This window comes from Rhopilema esculentum, chromosome 20 (genome assembly GCF_057945365.1).
Source record: "Rhopilema esculentum isolate cy_ngs chromosome 20, ASM5794536v1, whole genome shotgun sequence".
NCBI classification, from domain to species: domain Eukaryota; kingdom Metazoa; phylum Cnidaria; class Scyphozoa; order Rhizostomeae; family Rhizostomatidae; genus Rhopilema; species Rhopilema esculentum.
The window spans coordinates 3,554,249-3,574,205 of NC_142834.1; the positions used below are offsets into that span (position 1 = coordinate 3,554,249).

Here is a 19,957-nt window from a genome sequence, read left to right on the forward strand (position 1 = left end):
CTTTTTCAAATAACGTCAAAATACCATTTTAGGTAATGAATTGCTGGTTAGAATTGCCTTAATAGGTCATTTTAACATTCGGAGACGTTTAAGGGTGTTATTGATTTTGGTACCTTTGGGTCTTAAAATAAGACCCTTTCTACCAATTTTATGAAATAAATTTAAAGTCTTTTTCAAATAGCGTCAAATGACCATTTTAGGTTATGAATTGAACGCTAGAATTGCCTTGATAGGTCATTTTAACATTCGGAGACGTTTAAGGGTGTTCTTGATTTTGGTACATTTGGGTCTTAAAATAAGACCCTTTCTACCAATTTTATGCAATAAATTTAAAATCTTTTTCAAATAGCGTCAAAAGACCATTTTAGGTTATAAATTGAACGCTAGAATTGCCTTGATAGGTCATTTTAACATTCGGAGACGTTTAAGGGTGTTCTTGATTTTGGTACATTTGGGTCTTAAAATAAGACCCTTTCTACCAATTTTATGCAATAAATTTAAAATCTTTTTCAAATAGCGTCAAAAGACCATTTTAGGTTATGAATTGAACGCTAGAATTGCCTTGATAGGTCATTTTAACATTCGGAGACGTTTAAGGGTGTTCTTGATTTTGGTACCTTTGGGTCTTAAAATAAGACCCTTTCTACCAATTTAATGCATTAAATTTAAAGTCTTTTTCAAAAAGCGTCAAATGACCGTTTTAAGTAATGAATTACACGCTAGAGTTGCCTCGGTACGTCATTTTAACTTTCGGAGACGTTTAAGGGTGTTCTTGATTTTGGTACCTTTGGGTTTTAAAATAAGACCCTTTCTACCAATTTTATGCAATAAATTTAAAGTCTTTTTCAAATAGCGTCAAATGACCGTTTTAAGTAATGAATTACACGCTAGAGTTGCCTCGGTACGTCATTTTAACTTTCGGAGACGTTTAAGGGTGTTTTTGATTTTGGTACCTTTGGGTCTTAAAATAAGACCCTTTCTACCAATTTTATGCAATAAATTTAAAGTCTTTTTCAAATAGCGTCAAAAGACCATTTTAGGTTATGAATTGCAGGCTAGAATCGCCTTGATAGGTCAATTTACCATTGGGAGACGTTTAAGGGTGTTATTGATTTTGGTACCTTTGGGTCTTAAAATAAGACCCATTGATACCAATTTTATGCAATAAATTTAAAGTCTTTTTCAAATAGCGTCAAATGACCGTTTTAAGTAATGAATTGCAAGCTAGGATTGCCTTGATAGGTCAATTTAACATTCGGAGACGTTTAAGGGTGTTCTTGATTTTGGTACCTTTGGGTCTTAAAATAAGACTATTTGCTACCAATTTTATGAAATGAATTTAAAGTTTTTTCATATAGTGTCAAAAGAGCGTTTTAGGTAATGAATTGCACGCTAGAATTGCCTCGGTACATCATGGTGGATGGACCCCATTTTCTTTTGTGACCAAAATTATTAAAACTCAATAAGAAATTTTTAAGGTCATTAACTTTTCTCCTAAAGTTTTAATTCAATTTGTTACTTCTTTCCTTTTGACTATAATTTCTTCAACCTTTTTGCAAATTGTTTATATGTTTTGCGCAATTTACATACAAATTCACCATAAGCCAAGCTATGATACACTCTTTTATACAAAAAAGACAAAAAAGCCTTTTATCTTGCAGGACTGAATAAATTGTGAATCCGAGTCTGTGTCACCATCACTGCTATCTTTAAAACATTTTGATCATCTTGATGGTTGGAATTTTTTTCTTATTCTTAAAGAATGTCTCGTCATGTTTTATGCAAATAATAGCTTTGGAAATTATCAGGCAAATAACGTCAGAGAAAGAACTTGTGATTAAAATTCAAAAACTATGCATTAAATAGAAGACATTGTTTTCAATTGGATTCTGTTCTGATTTGTTACAAATAGTCTTGTTAATTTTTAGATAGTCTTCATCCGGTATTAAGTTAATAATGGTGTCAATTTACATTTCAAAGGTTCTAGTTTGTTTTCACACTTTCAAAGGTTATTCAAGAACAAAGGGATGTTTTTACCTGTTTGTAAAGCTTCAATATGGGGGTCAAGACTGAAACTTTGCCCTAGACCTCAAAAAAACATCTGAGATACATTGTCTCGTGACATCATGTGAAGTTTTCCCGAATTTTGTTAAGAATTCTAAGAGATTTTCGTTTACAAACGCTAGTTTTAGCAAAAATTAATATAGTTTAATTATAGTTTAAAATTAAAAACGAGATTATTCTAGCGTTTGAAAATTTTGATAGGAAATATTTCCAGCTTAAAAAATTCGGTGGGATTAATTTTCACTTGCCCTCAAACCACTCGATTTGTTTCAATATTCATATTTTTCTCCTACGGAGGAGACTTTCCTTCCCATCATGCCCAGCAAGGCATGTGCCAACAAAATTTTTCACTTTGAAAACAACATGGCTTCCAAGAAAATTATTATCGACAACAGTGTACTTATCCCAGTGGAAATATCCTACACAATCACCTTCGCGGCAACTGAAGATAACCAATAATTTCATGAAGGTAAGAAGTATCAAATTACTGCAATTTTTTACTTTGTTTATTTATAAACCAAATTTCTTTTGCCTTCTCTTCTTCTGTGCACGTGGTGTACGTGGTGTACACTTCGTCCCTCTAGCATGAAATCTTTCCAAAAAATTTTCTTTGGACGGCAGTTTGCGATTTTTCTCGACTTTTTTCAAATCCTTTCTCATTTTGATTTACCAAAGAAATTGCTTTAGAATTTCCTGGTCCCAAGAAAGGGCTTTTACAATTGAATTTGTTTTTCGTTTAAATTTCTAAGACCACTGCTCACCGGAAATTAAAGAAAATTTTTTTTTTCGTAAAAATTATTTGTCCAATATAGAATCACGGTTTTTTATATTGAAGAACTTTAATAAACTTTGTCCAAATTCTAGAGCCTAAAAGTAACCTAAGCACCCCTATTCTAAAGATAAATAATTACCCCCCCCCCTTCCCCTTTGGTGAGAGAGGCCCAGAAAATTTTTAGAATGAAAACCTTTTTGCTGGACACCAACAAAAGTTCCTTGCTTGGTAGCTCTTTCAATAAAAATTTCTAAAAAGTAATTTTTTAATCTCTGGCAAAAATGTAAAAATGTAGCCACCTAACAATTCCTAAAATGCATTCAGCACCAAACAATGAGTTAGCTTGTTCTAGGCGTTGGCATATTGAACCTTCCGAAAACCAGTCGCTTTTTTCTTTATTTCTACCTATTTATGTTGAATGAGCTTTACATTTAACTCGCGAGCTAAACTTTTAGCGTCCCTCCTCCTGGCCCTGGAATAATGTCCACCCTGATATGTGGTATTGACTTGACTGTAATCCCATCTTCTTTGCAAAATCTTTGTTTTTCAGCATGCTATGTAGTCCTTAAGAATTCGGTTTCAGATAGCCCCCAAAATTAATACCTATGGTAAATGGAATACATGATGGAATTCTATGTTCTCATCTGCATGCATCATTATGATCATGAATGTCTTTGACGATTAATCTGTCTATCATCTCGGCAAAACAATGGTTAACATTAATTCATTAATACTATTGGTTATTGGTGTCAATATATAATCTTCTTAAGTATAGAAAAACATTTAAAACTATTGACAATGCGATTCTGCTGTGAAAATTGAAAGCACTAGGCATATAAGAAAAAAGAATCCCTCAAGTACACTGTCTGAAACTCCGTCTTGTTCCTAGTTTTTTAAAAACATAACCAGGAATACATTCCTTAATATTTTTTGCTATAGCTTTCTTGGTTTCCGTGATTATCAGAACCTTTTTTTGTTGATAAAACTCTAAAAAAATGAATTCCGTTGCAGATCAAAACACATGGCTACGGAAGATTGTGTATGAATGACGAGGGACGTGGTGAGTGTTGTTTGGATGCCTTTTGAAAAAAGTAGAAAATAAACTGGTATTGCTTTGTCTTTCTCATCTAAATATTTGAGAAACCTTTTAAGTATTACATTTCCGAAAGCTATTTGCATCGCGAACCAACCTTTGCTTTAAGCTTCCAAACTGTGGTGTCTTTCTAACGTTTTAACGTTAAACGAGTGTCTTCTATAGGACCCTTTTCTACGTTAGCTGATTTAATTTTTCATTTATTCGCTTGTTGCGATATTGATCTTCAATATGATGATCATTAATTTCACATAAGATCAAACAAACTTTCTGATTTTCCAAATTGTCTATTCGTAATTATAGAGCAAAATTCTACCACTTAATGGTTTGCTAATTTAATCTGACCCTCTGCCCATTTCGCTGATTTGATCTTAGATTCATTCTTTACAAAGCCCTTCTTCAAATTGATTCAGGTTTTCGGGATCTGCTGGTATCTCTTTGATACTTTAGACCATCTATTATTGCTCTGACCCTTTTTCCTTTTTGCAGAATTAATCTTTGATTTATCCTCTAGAAACCACTTCCACATACTCATTAAAGTTTGTAAGATCTGCTAGTATCTCTTCAACACTTCAGACCATCCTTTGTTGTTCTGCCTCTCTGCATTTTCGTTGACTGGATCATTTTTAAAAAAATCTTTCTCAACACTCATTGAAGTTTGTGATTTTCGATGGTGTCTCTTCGACAATTGAGACCGTCCCTTATTGTTCTTCCTCTCTGCCCTTTACGCTGATTTTTTTAATTCATTCACTAAAAAATCTTTCTCAACATTCCTTGAAGCTTGTGATTTTCGTTGGTATCTTTTCGACACTTCAGACCGTTCCTTGTTGTTCTTTCTCTCTGCCCTTTTCCCTTATTTTTGTTTCCCTTAATGCTTTAAAAATCTCTCTAAACATTCATTGAAGCTTGTGATTTTTGTTAGTGTCTCTTCAACACTTGAAACCGTCTGTTGTTGCTCTTCCTCTCTGCCCTTTTCGCTGATTATTTTTAATTCATTTTTTAAAAAATCTTTCTCAAAATTCATTGAAACTTGTGATTTTCGTTGCTATCTTTTCGACACTTGAAACCGTCCCTTGTTGTTCTTTCTCTCTGCCCTTTTCCCTGAATTTTTGTTTCTATTTATTCTTTAAAAATCTTTGTCAACATTCATTGAAGCTTGTGATTTTTGTTAGTGTCTCTTCGACACTTGAAACCGTCTGTTGTTGCTCTTCCTCTCTGCCCTTTTCGCTGATTATTTTTAATTCATTTTTTAAAAAATCTTTCTCAAAATTCCTTGAAACTTGTGATTTTCGTGGCTGTCTTTTCGACACTTGAAACCGTCTCTTGTTGTTTTTCCTCTTTGCACTTTCCGCTGATTTTTATTTTATTCATTCTTTAAAAATTCTTTCTCCACATTCCTTGAAGCTTGTGATTTTTGTTGGTGTCTCTTCGACACTTGAAACCGTCTCTTGTTGTTCTTCCTCTTTGCCCTTTCCGCTGATCTTTTTTAATTCATTTTTTAAAAAATCTTTCTCAAAATTCCTTGAAACTTGTGATTTTCGTGGCTGTCTTTTCGACACTTGAAACCGTCCCTTGTTGTTCTTCCTCTCTGCCCATTCCGCTGATTTTTTTTATTAATTAAGAAAAAAATCTTTCTCAACATTCATTGAAGCTTGTGATTTTTGTTATTGTCTCTTCAACACTTTAAACCGTCTTTTGTTGTTCTTCCTCTTTGCCCTTTCCTCTGATCTTTTTTAATTCATTCTCTAAAAAATTTTTCTCAACATTCCTTGAAACTTGTGATTTTCGTTGCTATCTTTTCGACACTTGAAACCGTCCCTTGTTGTTCTTTCTCTCTGCCCTTTTCCCTGAATTTTTGTTTCTATTTATTCTTTAAAAATCTTTGTCAACATTCATTGAAGCTTGTGATTTTTGTTAGTGTCTCTTCGACACTTGAAACCGTCTGTTGTTGCTCTTCCTCTCTGCCCTTTTCGCTGATTATTTTTAATTCATTTATTAAAAAATCTTTCTCAAAATTCCTTGAAACTTGTGATTTTCGTGGCTGTCTTTTCGACACTTGAAACCGTCTCTTGTTGTTTTTCCTCTTTGCCCTGCCCGCTGATTTTTATTTTATTCATTCTTTAAAAATTTTTTCTCAACATTCCTTGAAGCTTCTGATTTTTGTTGGTGTCTCTTCGACACTTGAAACCGTCTCTTGTTGTTCTTCCTCTTTGCCCTTTTCCCTGAATTTTTGTTTCTATTTATTCTTTAAAAATCTTTCCCAACATTCATTGACGCTTGTGATTTTTGTTAGTGTCTCTTCGACACTTGAAACCGTCTCTTGTTGTTCTTCCTCTCTGCCCTTTTCGCTGATTATTTTTATTCATTCCATAAAAAATCTTTTTCAACATTCATTGAAGCTTGCGATTTTTGTTAGTGTCTCTTCAACACTTGAATCCGTCTCTTGTTGTTCTTCCTCTCTGCCCATTTCGCTGATTATTTTTATTCATTCCTTAAAAAATCTTTCTCAACATTCATTGAAGCTTGTGATTTTTGTTAGTGTCTCTTCAACACTTGAATCCGTCTCTTGTTGTTCTCCCTCTCTGCCCTTTTCGCTGATTATTTTTATTCATTCCTTAAAATATCTTTCTCAACATTCATTGAAGCTTGTGATTTTTTTTGGTGTCTCTTCGACAATTGAAACCGTCTCTTGTTATTCTTCCTCTCTGCCCTTTCCGCTGATTTTTTTTATTCATTTTGAAAAAAATCTTTCTCAACATTCATTGAAGCTTGTGATTTTTGTTAGTGTCTCTTCGACAATTGAAACCGTCTCTTGTTGCTCTTCCTCTCTGCCCTTTCCGCTGATTTTTTTTATTCATTCTGAAAAAGATCTTTCTCAACATTCATTGAAGCTTGTGATTTTTTTGGTGTCTCTTCGACACTTGAAACCGTCCCTTGTTGTTCTTTCTCTCTGCCCTTTTCCCTGAATTTTTGTTTCTATTTATTCTTTAAAAATCTTTCCCAACATTCATTGAAGCTTGTGATTTTTGTTAGTGTCTCTTCGACACTTGAATCCGTCTCTTGTTGTTCTTCCTCTCTGCCCTTTTCGCTGATTATTTTTATTCATTCCTTAAAAAATCTTTCTCAACATTCATTGAAGCTTGTGATTTTTGTTAGTGTCTCTTCGACACTTGAATCCGTCTCTTGTTGTTCTTCCTCTCTGCCCTTTTCGCTGATTATTTTTATTCATTCCTTAAAAAATCTTTCTCAACATTCATTGAAGCTTGTGATTTTTGTTAGTGTCTCTTCAACACTTGAATCCGTCTCTTGTTGTTCTTCCTCTGTGCCCTTTTCGCTGATTATTTTTATTCATTCCTTAAAAAATCTTTCTCAACATTCATTGAAGCTTCTGATTTTTGTTACTGTCTCTTCAACACTTGAATCCGTCTCTTGTTATTCTTCCTCTCTGCCCTTTCCGCTGATTTTTTATATTCATTTTGAAAAAAATCTTTCTCAACATTCATTGAAGCTTGTGATTTTTTTTGGTGTCTCTTCGACAATTGAAACCGTCTCTTGTTGCTCTTCCTCTCTGCCCTTTCCGCTGATTTTTTTTATTCATTTTGAAAAAAATCTTTCTCAACATTCATTGAAGCTTGTGATTTTTGTTAGTGTCTCTTCAACACTTGAAACCGTCTCTTGTTGTTCTTCCTCTTTGCCCTTTCCGCTGATCTTTTTTAATTCATTCTCTAAAAAATCTTTCTCAAAAATCCTTGAAACTTGTGATTTTCGTGGCTGTCTTTTCGACACTTGAAACCGTCCCTTGTTGTTCTTTCTCTCTGCCCTTTTCCCTGAATTTTTGTTTCTATTTATTCTTTAAAAATCTTTCTCAACATTCATTGAAGCTTGTGATTTTTGTTAGTGTCTCTTCAACACTTGAATCCGTCTCTTGTTGTTCTTCCTCTCTGCTCTTTTCACTGATTATTTTTATTCATTCCTTAAAAAATCTTTCTCAACATTCATTGAAGCTTCTGATTTTTGTTAGTGTCTCTTCAACACTTGAATCCGTCTCTTGTTGTTCTTCCTCTCTGCCCTTTCCGCTGATTTTTTTTATTCATTTTGAAAAAAATCTTTCTCAACATTCCTTGAAGCTTGTGATTTTTGTTGGTGTCTCTTCGACACTTGAAACCGTCTCTTGTTGCTCTTCCTCTCTGCCCCTTTCGCTGATTATTTTTATTCATTCTTCAAAAAATCTTTCTCAACATTCATTGAAGCTTCTGATTTTTGTTAGTGTCTCTTCAACACTTGAATCCGTCTCTTGTTGTTCTTCCTCTCTGCCCTTTCCGCTGATTTTTTTTATTCATTTTGAAAAAAATCTTTCTCAACATTCATTGAAGCTTGTGATTTTTTTTTATGTCTCTTCGACAATTGAAACCGTCTCTTGTTATTCTTCCTCTCTGCCCTTTCCGCTGATTTTTTTTATTCATTTTGAAAAAAATCTTTCTCAACATTCATTGAAGCTTGTGATTTTTTTTGGTGTCTCTTCGACAATTGAAACCGTCTCTTATTGCTCTTCCTCTCTGCCCTTCCCGCTGATTTTTTTTATTCATTCTGAAAAAGATCTTTCTCAACATTCATTGAAGCTTGTGATTTTTTTGGTGTCTCTTCGACACTTGAAACCGTCCTTTGTTGTTCTTTCTCTCTGCCCTTTTCCCTGAATTTTTGTTTCTATTTATTCTTTAAAAATCTTTCCCAACATTCATTGACGCTTGTGATTTTTGTTAGTGTCTCTTCGACACTTGAAACCGTCTCTTGTTGTTCTTCCTCTCTGCCCTTTTCGCTGATTATTTTTATTCATTCCATAAAAAATCTTTTTCAATATTCATTGAAGCTTGCGATTTTTGTTAGTGTCTCTTCAACACTTGAATCCGTCTCTTGTTGTTCTTCCTCTCTGCCCATTTCGCTGATTATTTTTATTCATTCCTTAAAAAATCTTTCTCAACATTCATTGAAGCTTGTGATTTTTGTTAGTGTCTCTTCAACACTTGAATCCGTCTCTTGTTGTTCTCCCTCTCTGCCCTTTTCGCTGATTATTTTTATTCATTCCTTAAAATATCTTTCTCAACATTCATTGAAGCTTGTGATTTTTTTTGGTGTCTCTTCGACAATTGAAACCGTCTCTTGTTATTCTTCCTCTCTGCCCTTTCCGCTGATTTTTTTTATTCATTTTGAAAAAAATCTTTCTCAACATTCATTGAAGCTTGTGATTTTTGTTAGTGTCTCTTCGACAATTGAAACCGTCTCTTGTTGCTCTTCCTCTCTGCCCTTTCCGCTGATTTTTTTTATTCATTCTGAAAAAGATCTTTCTCAACATTCATTGAAGCTTGTGATTTTTTTGGTGTCTCTTCGACACTTGAAACCGTCCCTTGTTGTTCTTTCTCTCTGCCCTTTTCCCTGAATTTTTGTTTCTATTTATTCTTTAAAAATCTTTCCCAACATTCATTGAAGCTTGTGATTTTTGTTAGTGTCTCTTCGACACTTGAATCCGTCTCTTGTTGTTCTTCCTCTCTGCCCTTTTCGCTGATTATTTTTATTCATTCCTTAAAAAATCTTTCTCAACATTCATTGAAGCTTGTGATTTTTGTTAGTGTCTCTTCGACACTTGAATCCGTCTCTTGTTGTTCTTCCTCTCTGCCCTTTTCGCTGATTATTTTTATTCATTCCTTAAAAAATCTTTCTCAACATTCATTGAAGCTTGTGATTTTTGTTAGTGTCTCTTCAACACTTGAATCCGTCTCTTGTTATTCTTCCTCTGTGCCCTTTTCGCTGATTATTTTTATTCATTCCTTAAAAAATCTTTCTCAACATTCATTGAAGCTTCTGATTTTTGTTACTGTCTCTTCAACACTTGAATCCGTCTCTTGTTATTCTTCCTCTCTGCCCTTTCCGCTGATTTTTTATATTCATTTTGAAAAAAATCTTTCTCAACATTCATTGAAGCTTGTGATTTTTTTTGGTGTCTCTTCGACAATTGAAACCGTCTCTTGTTGCTCTTCCTCTCTGCCCTTTCCGCTGATTTTTTTTATTCATTTTGAAAAAAATCTTTCTCAACATTCATTGAAGCTTGTGATTTTTGTTAGTGTCTCTTCAACACTTGAAACCGTCTCTTGTTGTTCTTCCTCTTTGCCCTTTCCGCTGATCTTTTTTAATTCATTCTCTAAAAAATCTTTCTCAAAAATCCTTGAAACTTGTGATTTTCGTGGCTGTCTTTTCGACACTTGAAACCGTCCCTTGTTGTTCTTTCTCTCTGCCCTTTTCCCTGAATTTTTGTTTCTATTTATTCTTTAAAAATCTTTCTCAACATTCATTGAAGCTTGTGATTTTTGTTAGTGTCTCTTCAACACTTGAATCCGTCTCTTGTTGTTCTTCCTCTCTGCTCTTTTCACTGATTATTTTTATTCATTCCTTAAAAAATCTTTCTCAACATTCATTGAAGCTTCTGATTTTTGTTAGTGTCTCTTCAACACTTGAATCCGTCTCTTGTTGTTCTTCCTCTCTGCCCTTTCCGCTGATTTTTTTTATTCATTTTGAAAAAAATCTTTCTCAACATTCCTTGAAGCTTGTGATTTTTGTTGGTGTCTCTTCGACACTTGAAACCGTCTCTTGTTGCTCTTCCTCTCTGCCCCTTTCGCTGATTATTTTTATTCATTCTTTAAAAAATCTTTCTCAACATTCATTGAAGCTTCTGATTTTTGTTAGTGTCTCTTCAACACTTGAATCCGTCTCTTGTTGTTCTTCCTCTCTGCCCTTTCCGCTGATTTTTTTTATTCATTTTGAAAAAAATCTTTCTCAACATTCATTGAAGCTTGTGATTTTTTTTTATGTCTCTTCGACAATTGAAACCGTCTCTTGTTATTCTTCCTCTCTGCCCTTTCCGCTGATTTTTTTTATTCATTTTGAAAAAAATCTTTCTCAACATTCATTGAAGCTTGTGATTTTTTTTGGTGTCTCTTCGACAATTGAAACCGTCTCTTATTGCTCTTCCTCTCTGCCCTTCCCGCTGATTTTTTTTATTCATTCTGAAAAAGATCTTTCTCAACATTCATTGAAGCTTGTGATTTTTTTGGTGTCTCTTCGACACTTGAAACCGTCCTTTGTTGTTCTTTCTCTCTGCCCTTTTCCCTGAATTTTTGTTTCTATTTATTCTTTAAAAATCTTTCCCAACATTCATTGACGCTTGTGATTTTTGTTAGTGTCTCTTCGACACTTGAAACCGTCTCTTGTTGTTCTTCCTCTCTGCCCTTTTCGCTGATTATTTTTATTCATTCCATAAAAAATCTTTTTCAACATTCATTGAAGCTTGCGATTTTTGTTAGTGTCTCTTCAACACTTGAATCCGTCTCTTGTTGTTCTTCCTCTCTGCCCATTTCGCTGATTATTTTTATTCATTCCTTAAAAAATCTTTCTCAACATTCATTGAAGCTTGTGATTTTTGTTAGTGTCTCTTCAACACTTGAATCCGTCTCTTGTTGTTCTCCCTCTCTGCCCTTTTCGCTGATTATTTTTATTCATTCCTTAAAATATCTTTCTCAACATTCATTGAAGCTTGTGATTTTTTTTGGTGTCTCTTCGACAATTGAAACCGTCTCTTGTTATTCTTCCTCTCTGCCCTTTCCGCTGATTTTTTTATTCATTTTGAAAAAAATCTTTCTCAACATTCATTGAAGCTTGTGATTTTTGTTAGTGTCTCTTCGACAATTGAAACCGTCTCTTGTTGCTCTTCCTCTCTGCCCTTTCCGCTGATTTTTTTTATTCATTCTGAAAAAGATCTTTCTCAACATTCATTGAAGCTTGTGATTCTTTTGGTGTCTCTTCGACACTTGAAACCGTCCCTTGTTGTTCTTTCTCTCTGCCCTTTTCCCTGAATTTTTGTTTCTATTTATTCTTTAAAAATCTTTCCCAACATTCATTGAAGCTTGTGATTTTTGTTAGTGTCTCTTCGACACTTGAATCCGTCTCTTGTTTTTCTTCCTCTCTGCCCTTTTCGCTGATTATTTTTATTCATTCCTTAAAAAATCTTTCTCAACATTCATTGAAGCTTGTGATTTTTGTTAGTGTCTCTTCAACACTTGAATCCGTCTCTTGTTGTTCTTCCTCTCTGCCCTTTTCGCTGATTATATTTATTCATTCCTTAAAAAATCTTTCTCAACATTCATTGAAGCTTGTGATTTTTGTTAGTGTCTCTTCAACACTTGAATCCGTCTTTTGTTGTTCTTCCTCTGTGCCCTTTCAGCTGATCTTTTTTAATTCATTCTCTAAAAAATTTTTCCCAACATTCCTTGAAACTTGTGATTTTCGTTGCTATCTTTTCGACACTTGAAACCGTCCCTTGTTGTTTTTCCACTTTGCCCTTTTCCCTGATTTATCTTTTTATCCATTCCATAAAAAACTTTTCTCAACATTCATTGAAGTTAGCGAGTTTCTTTGGTGTCTCTTCAACACTTGAATCCGTCTCTTGTTGTTCTTCCACTTTGCCCTTTTTCCTGATTTATCTTTTTATCCATTCCTTAAAAAATCTTTCTCAACATTCATTGAAGTTAGCGAGTTTCTTTGGTGTCTCTTAAAAACTTGAGACCGTCTTTTGTTGTTTTTCCACTTTGCCCTTTTCCCTGATTTATCTTTTTATCCATTCCAGAAAAAACCTTTCTCAACATTCATTGAAGTTTACGAGTTTCTTTGGTGTCTCTTAAAAACTGGAGACCGTCTTTTGTTGTTCTTCCACTTTGCCCTTTTCCCTGATTTATCTTTTTATCCATTCCAGAAAAAACCTTTCTCAACATTCATTGAAGTTTACGAGTTTCTTTGGTGTCTCTTAAAAACTGGAGACCGTCTTTTGTTGTTCTTCCACTTTGCCCTTTTCCCTGATTTATCTTTTAATCCATTCCATAAAAAACCTTTCTCAACATTCATTGAAGTTTGCGAGTTTCTTTGGTGTCTCTTAAAAACTTGAGACCGTCTTTCGTTGTTCTTCCATTTTGCCCTTTTCCCTGATTTATCTTTTAATCCATTCCATAAAAAACCTTTCCAACATCAATTGAAGTTTGCGAGTTTCTTTGGTGTCTCTTAAAAAGATGAGACCATCCCTTGTTGTTCTTTCTTTTTGCCCTTTTCCCTGATTTTTTTTATTTATTCCTTAAAGAATCTTTCTCAACACTCATTGAAGGTTCTGATTTTCGTTGGTATCTCTTCGACATTTGAGTCCGTCACTGGTTGTTCTGCCTCTCCGCCCTTTCCCTGATTTTGTATTTATTTATTCTCTAAAAATTTTTTCTCGACACTCATTGAAGCTTGTGACTTTCGATGCCCTCTCTTCAACACTTGAATTATGACTGAAGAACTTTTAGAAAGGTCTCATAAGATCATTTTGCTAAATTTCTGAAAGTGCCTTTCTCTGGCTTTATTCGGAAATACTTCATGCTCGCAGAAAGATGAACTTAGGACAACATTTGGTTTGACATGGCTTGGATTGATTAAGGCTGTTCTATCAATTGAGGTACTAATTCATTTATAATTATTTTGATATCTTGAAACATATGGGGCTTGGGAGTGAAAAGGGAGCATAAACATTTCAATTAACACAGGCATAGGAAATCACAAAATATATTCAAGACAGCAACATGCGAAAACTCTTACATTGACATTGTGTTTTGTGTTCAATTTTTAATCGTTTGAATAAAGTGCTACACAGGCAATATTATAAGGTGCAGTGATGATCAATTTGTGCAATGATGAATGGAAAATGTGCAGCAATGAGTCTGAATTCATGCAGCGTGAAATTTTCTAATTGTTTTCATTAGTAATCAAAATGTATGAAACAGCCACCAACTAAACAAAAAGTGCAATTTGTTTAATCAAAAATGTTGTAACTTTTAAAAACTAGCTGATATTGATATATACCTAGGGGTTGGCATATTGTCTTGCGCATAAGACGGCTTGTTGAACTAGTTTTAGGTCTGTTGTGTGCTGAGACTAAATTTTTGCAATGGATAATGGATACACGCAATGGATACACGGACATTTCTTATATCATTCTCACCGGCTCAAAGCCTACAGGATCCCCAAATTTACCAAGAAATCGGTTTCTCGCTTAAAGTTTACTGAAGGAGCACTTGATTCAATTACAAAAAGTTCCAATCGATTTTTCTTGGGAAATCTGTTTTCATGTGTGATATATATATTTATGTTTGCTAGTGTTTTCTTTCGCTGGTATGTTTCAATAAATCATGAAGCAAATTTATCACATTTTATATCTAATAGGCAATAGCGAGTTGGCACAATCATTTTTATCGTAGTAAGCATAAGTTTGTCTATTTTGTATTCAGTTACGAGAGCTTTAGCTACTTTTAAGTGAACTTCAGCTACTCAGCTACGCTGTATCTTCAGTACTGAAGCCTAAAGTGTACCTCTACCCATCCCTCTCTCATTAGATGGTGCTATAATGATCAGTCCAAGTTCATTTACTTCCAGCTAATAAATTTTCAAAAAAAAGGGTGGGGGTCGATTAAGGGTCGACCTTTAAAGCTCTTCAAGAAAAGGAATGGGTATATATAGATGGGTACATTAATTATATGAAATCTACCCATAATTTTGAGGTATTAGTTTGTTGATGAAAAGCATAACAACCCTATCTGCAAAACGCACCCACGGTACTCGGACTAATGCTTTACTGCCAATTGCGATACTAGTTTGAATTGCAAAATTTATGTATTTGTGCAGTGATGAATACCTTAGAATATTGTCTGTTGCTACATCATTTCTAGGTCCACCATTTACCAATTATATCTATGCAACTCATAGTCAGGTCTCCGTACTTTTATCGTTAGATATCTTTCAATAGGTGCATCACCAATCCACAAATATTTTGCGACATATCTTTATACCTACGTTTGGATAAGATATGAACCCAAGAATCACCCTTTTACATTTCCTCGACTATCCTCATAGGGTGTATGCTCACTATTCTCATTACCAGCAATGAAACATGTCTGAAAATTGAAGTCCATTGCTGATACATTGACATTATGACGAAAATTCAGGATGATTGTGCAGTTGGCATCTTCAACATTTTTCAAACGTTTTTCCAGCCAGAATGATCAAACCAGCAGACATTCTGTCTAACAAGAATTCCAGCTCATTCTCGACCTTTAAAGTACTTTCCAACTTACAATCAAACCAAAATACCATTATGTTTTCAGTCTAAAATATAGCACCTTGAAGTTATTTTCTTCTTCTCTTTGACCCCTTTGAATTTTGCATACACATCATATTTCCCCTTCTCAGTTAGGTCTAATGGATATTTTGTAGCTAAAATTTAAGTCTTTGCTATCAAAAGAATGTTTGTTTGAAAGAATTGTTATGTTTTTTGGATATAATATCTTATTTATGTCTGGGGTCAATAGTCTGGCTTCAGAAGAAGGTTAGATTTAGAATGTTAGAAGCAGTGGCAATAAATTGCAGCTTTATTCTGTTTCGTGCACTGTTTGTAATAGACAATTGGGACTGACAAAATGGGGTTGGGATGCTGGGTATCATTTAATAATGACAAAAATGTCGTTGTAACAAAATGTATATTTACTATTAAGTCTATCAATTTAAATTATTCCGGGTATCGGACTGTTAAACTTGTTAGCAAAAGACTGCCATTACAAATGATCTGAAACTATCAATTCTATATTGCAAATAGATACTGTGGAATAAGAATTGGGAAAAAGATGATTCATTGACCTTATGCCCCTTGTTCAGATCTTATCAGCTATTCCTTTGAATTTGTGAAAACTAATGATTTTTTAAGTATGGAGGATATTTACAAATTGAATAAAGCTAATATTTCTGCTATGTAGTTAAATATTCTGTGAGACCTATATCACTCTGCCTTGAAAGCCAAAAAAGGTTCCACGTCGGGGGCTAGCCAACGAAGGTATCCCTTTGTCTCCTAGGAATCCCCTCTATCTGACAAGCGTTGTGTGCAACTGCAATGGACGCAGACCGGCACCACAAGTCGGAGTAAGGGCTAGCCCCCACCATATCCCTTTGTCTCCTTTGGGATATCATTCTGACAGTGTTGTGTGCGACGTCAATAGACGGAGACCGGCACCACAAGTCAGAGTAAGGGCTAGCCCCCACCATATCCCTTTGTCTCCTTTGGGATATCATTCTGACAGTGTTGTGTGCGAGTGTCAGGAGGAACTGGGTGCTCATTTGCGAAGTTCATTTTTATATGTGGCAGTGGGATTGTTTGAAACTAACAAATTAGAATAAACGGTATTTTACTAGCAATATTGGATCCTCTCAATCAAGCTGGAAGGTGGTTTTCATCAACCAATCATATCATTGTAAAGAGGGTGAGGCAAGAATGCTTTGCCATGAAAGACAGCCAAAACAGAGAGCTACGAAAAGCTTACCAAATTTCCGTTAGACAGAGTACAGCCATGTTATTATGAAGATTTATTATCTGTGAAATCCTTGGTTAACACAGTAAAACTGTAAACTCTTACCAGTAAATAAAAAATTGGTTACTCTTAGAGCCTTATTTCACGTCTCGAACATATGCTTTGTTATACTCTGTCAATCTCATACTTGAATTCCTGATATATCTGCTTCTTGTGCTTGCTATACACAAAGCTTGTGTTGCATTTAAACATGGCCGATAATTTTTGTTTAGCAGCGACATGAGCAATCCTCCATAATGCTCATCCTTAGATTGATCGACGTTTATAACATTTTTCAATTGATAAATATGAAATTATAAAATGATTCAAGAAAGTAAAACTGATTTTGGATAGTTAAGTGAAAATGTCTAACTTTGTACGATTTCAACAATTTTTTGTGTAGCTTTGATTCAGCGATCCCCCTTAATGTTCATCTTTAGATTGATTGACATTTATAAATTTAGTCAGTTGATAAATATCAAACTATCAGTTGAACTAAGAAGGTAACACTGATTTCATATAGTTTGCTGAAAATGTCTAAGTTTTATACTATTTCAACAATTTTTCTATTCGGTTACAATTGAGTATAAAACTATAAGTTGAACTAGGAAGGTAACACAGATTTTGGAGTGTTTGTTGAAAATGTCTAAATTTTATACGATCTGAACATTTTCTATTTGGCTACGATTGAGCCATTTTCCATAATGTTCATGTTTAATTTGATCGACATTTTTTACTTATTTAAATTGATAAATAAAAAATAACCTAAACTAAAAATTGTAAAACTGAACGTGTAGAGTTTGTTGACAATGTCTAAATTTTATGCAATTTTAACAATGTTCCATTTGGCTCCGATTGATAAATATCAAAATATAACATAAACTAAAAATTTAAAACTGAACGTGTAGAGTTTGTCGAAAATGTCTAAATTTTATACAATTTTAACAATGTTCCATTTGGCTCCGATTGATAAATATCAAAATATAACATAAACTAAAAATTTAAAACTGAACGTGTAGAGTTTGTCGAAAATGTCTAAATTTTATACAATTTTAACAATGTTCCATTTGGCTCCGATTGATAAATATCAAAATATAACATAAACTAAAAATTTAAAACTGAACGTGTAGAGTTTGTCGAAAATGTCTAAATTTTATACAATTTTAACAATGTTCCATTTGGCTCCGATTGATAAATATCAAAATATAACATAAACTAAAAATTTAAAACTGAACGTGTAGAGTTTGTCGAAAATGTCTAAATTTTATACAATTTTAACAATGTTCCATTTGGCTCCGATTGATAAATATCAAAATATAACATAAACTAAAAATTTAAAACTGAACGTGTAGAGTTTGTCGAAAATGTCTAAATTTTATACAATTTTAACAATGTTCCATTTGGCTCCGATTAATAAATATCAAAATATAACATAAACTAAAAATTTAAAACTGAACGTGTAGAGTTTGTTGAAAATGTCTAAATTTTATACAATTTTAACAATGTTCCATTTGGCTCCGATATAGCGATCTTCCATAATGTTCATGTTTAATTTGATGGACATTTTTTACTTCACTAATTTGTTAAATGTCAAAACATAATATAAAATAAAAATGTAACACTGAAATGTTCATGTTTAGTTGGATCGATATTCATAACTTTATTCAATAGATAAATGTCAAACTTGAAGGTGAACTAAAAAGGTAACATTTTGTTATAAGAACAACTAATTTTTGCCGACGCTTGATGCTCTTATTTTTTGGACAACTCCAGGCTCGGGTTCAAACACAATGATACAATTTTTTGTTTTAGGGGCCAGCCCTGATAGATAAGTGTGAAAACAGCCATATTTTTCAAAATAACACTATTTTTCTCATACAGCTTAACTTCTTGTAATATTTGGGGGGTAAAGCCGTCTTGCCCCCCCCCTGTATCTCGGTCCGTGCCTGGATGTTCTTAATGTTGTTTTAATTTCAAAATTGATTTTCTATATCTGCAGGACATAAATACTATCTAAGTCCAATAAATAACAATTTTGCATGACACTTTTTGTAGCACCGTTCAGTGAAACCTGCATTGATTTATTAACACAAGAGAAAATGTGTCCATGGGTCATAATTATTAAAAAAAGCTTGCGATTACTGCCTAGGATCTTGTCAATGTGGTGAATATTAGACCTCAGACCTTCTCTTCCTGGGCAGGGCCATCATTTAAAACCAGTTTTCACCACTGGCTAAACTACGTTTCCCTTTCTGCTTTGGCAGACGATTTTGATACCGCCGCATCATAAATTTCCCACGTTGCCTCTCTTGAATAATAATGTTTTTCCTTTAGAGGATGAATATCCCTTTACAAAGTAAAATTTGCTCTACGTATGACAAGAGGATAATAATTTCTAAGTGTCCTGTGCCATCCTATTTCAAAGCTTATCAATCAATACTGTTTCAATCTAGTTTTGGACGTTATAAGAGCTATAAAAACTCAAGAAATACAAGACAAATATATAAATAAAATTGAACATTAAAAATTTGAGATACAAAATGGTATACCAGTAAAGCACTGGACGAGGATAGGTGACAAAACAGTCTATTTACAAATCTTTGTCTTGGAAATTTATTTATGATCAATAAGATATAAAGGCCAAATAAAATTCAAAACATTACTTGGTTCCATGTTTAGGGTATTCGTACAAAAGTCAATCAGTAAAAAAAACTGATTTACAAATTATTATCCATCGTAGTCTTTCTATAAGTTTCAAATCTATTTTATACTAGACTTTCATAATACGAAACAATAATACCTAATTGTGGTTCTTATTTCGTGAAACTTTGTTATCGTGAATTGCTTTAGGCTGTTCTTTATTGCTGAATACATATGGCATTGGGGTGAAAGTGATATTTACAAATACAAAAGCGAAGCAACTGTATAAGCTGCAACCCTGCCCTTCTACCGGGGGGCTTCAATGCATTGGCTTAAATTGTCGGCCATGTTTGATTACAACACAAGCTTTGTGTTTAGCGACAACAAGAAGCAGATAGATCAGGAATTCAAATTTCACCTTTAAAGAGATAAATAAATCAATGTCCAAGAAGAGAATAAACGTTCTTTACCTCATTTTCCGTTTATTGGTAAGAGTTTACAGAATCACTGAGTAAACCAAGGATTTCACAGAAAATAAATCTTCAAAATATCATGGCGGGACTCTGTTCAACGAAATTTGGCGGGCTTTTCGAAGGTCTCTGTTTTGGCGGTCTTTCATGGCAAAGCATTCTTGCCTCACCCTCTTTACAATGATATGATTGGTTGATAAGAACAACAAGCCAGCATGATTGACAGGATCCCATATTGTTATTTTAATATCGTTCATTTTTATTGGTTAGTTTCAAACAATCCCTCTGCCACATATAAAACTGAATGGCGCCAATGAGCCTTCAGTTCCTCCTTCTGATAAGTGGTGCCGGTCTCCGTCTATTGACGTCGCACACAACACTGTCAGAATGGTATCCCGAAGGAGACAAAGGGATATGGTGGGGGCTAGCCTGTACTCTGACTTGTGGTGCCGGT

General features: G+C 34.0%; 1 protein-coding gene across 5 annotated transcripts in view; it reads left to right on the forward strand.

Moving 5' to 3' along the window:
• The first annotated feature begins 1,630 nt into the window (after positions 1–1,630).
• LOC148957822 (uncharacterized) overlaps positions 1,631–19,957 on the forward strand; it is a 110,095-nt gene continuing 91,768 nt past the window's right edge. The window contains exons 1-3 of one of the 5 annotated variants that reach the window (XM_089114398.1): positions 2,403–2,533; positions 3,848–3,896; positions 13,390–13,458. The gene's annotated coding sequence lies outside the window, so the exon portion shown is untranslated. Of the gene's footprint in view, positions 2,534–3,847; positions 3,897–13,116; positions 13,459–19,957 lie in introns of those variants that run through there. The other 4 variants (XR_016145031.1, XM_089114400.1, XM_089114397.1 and 1 more) reach the window with 4 other exon arrangements.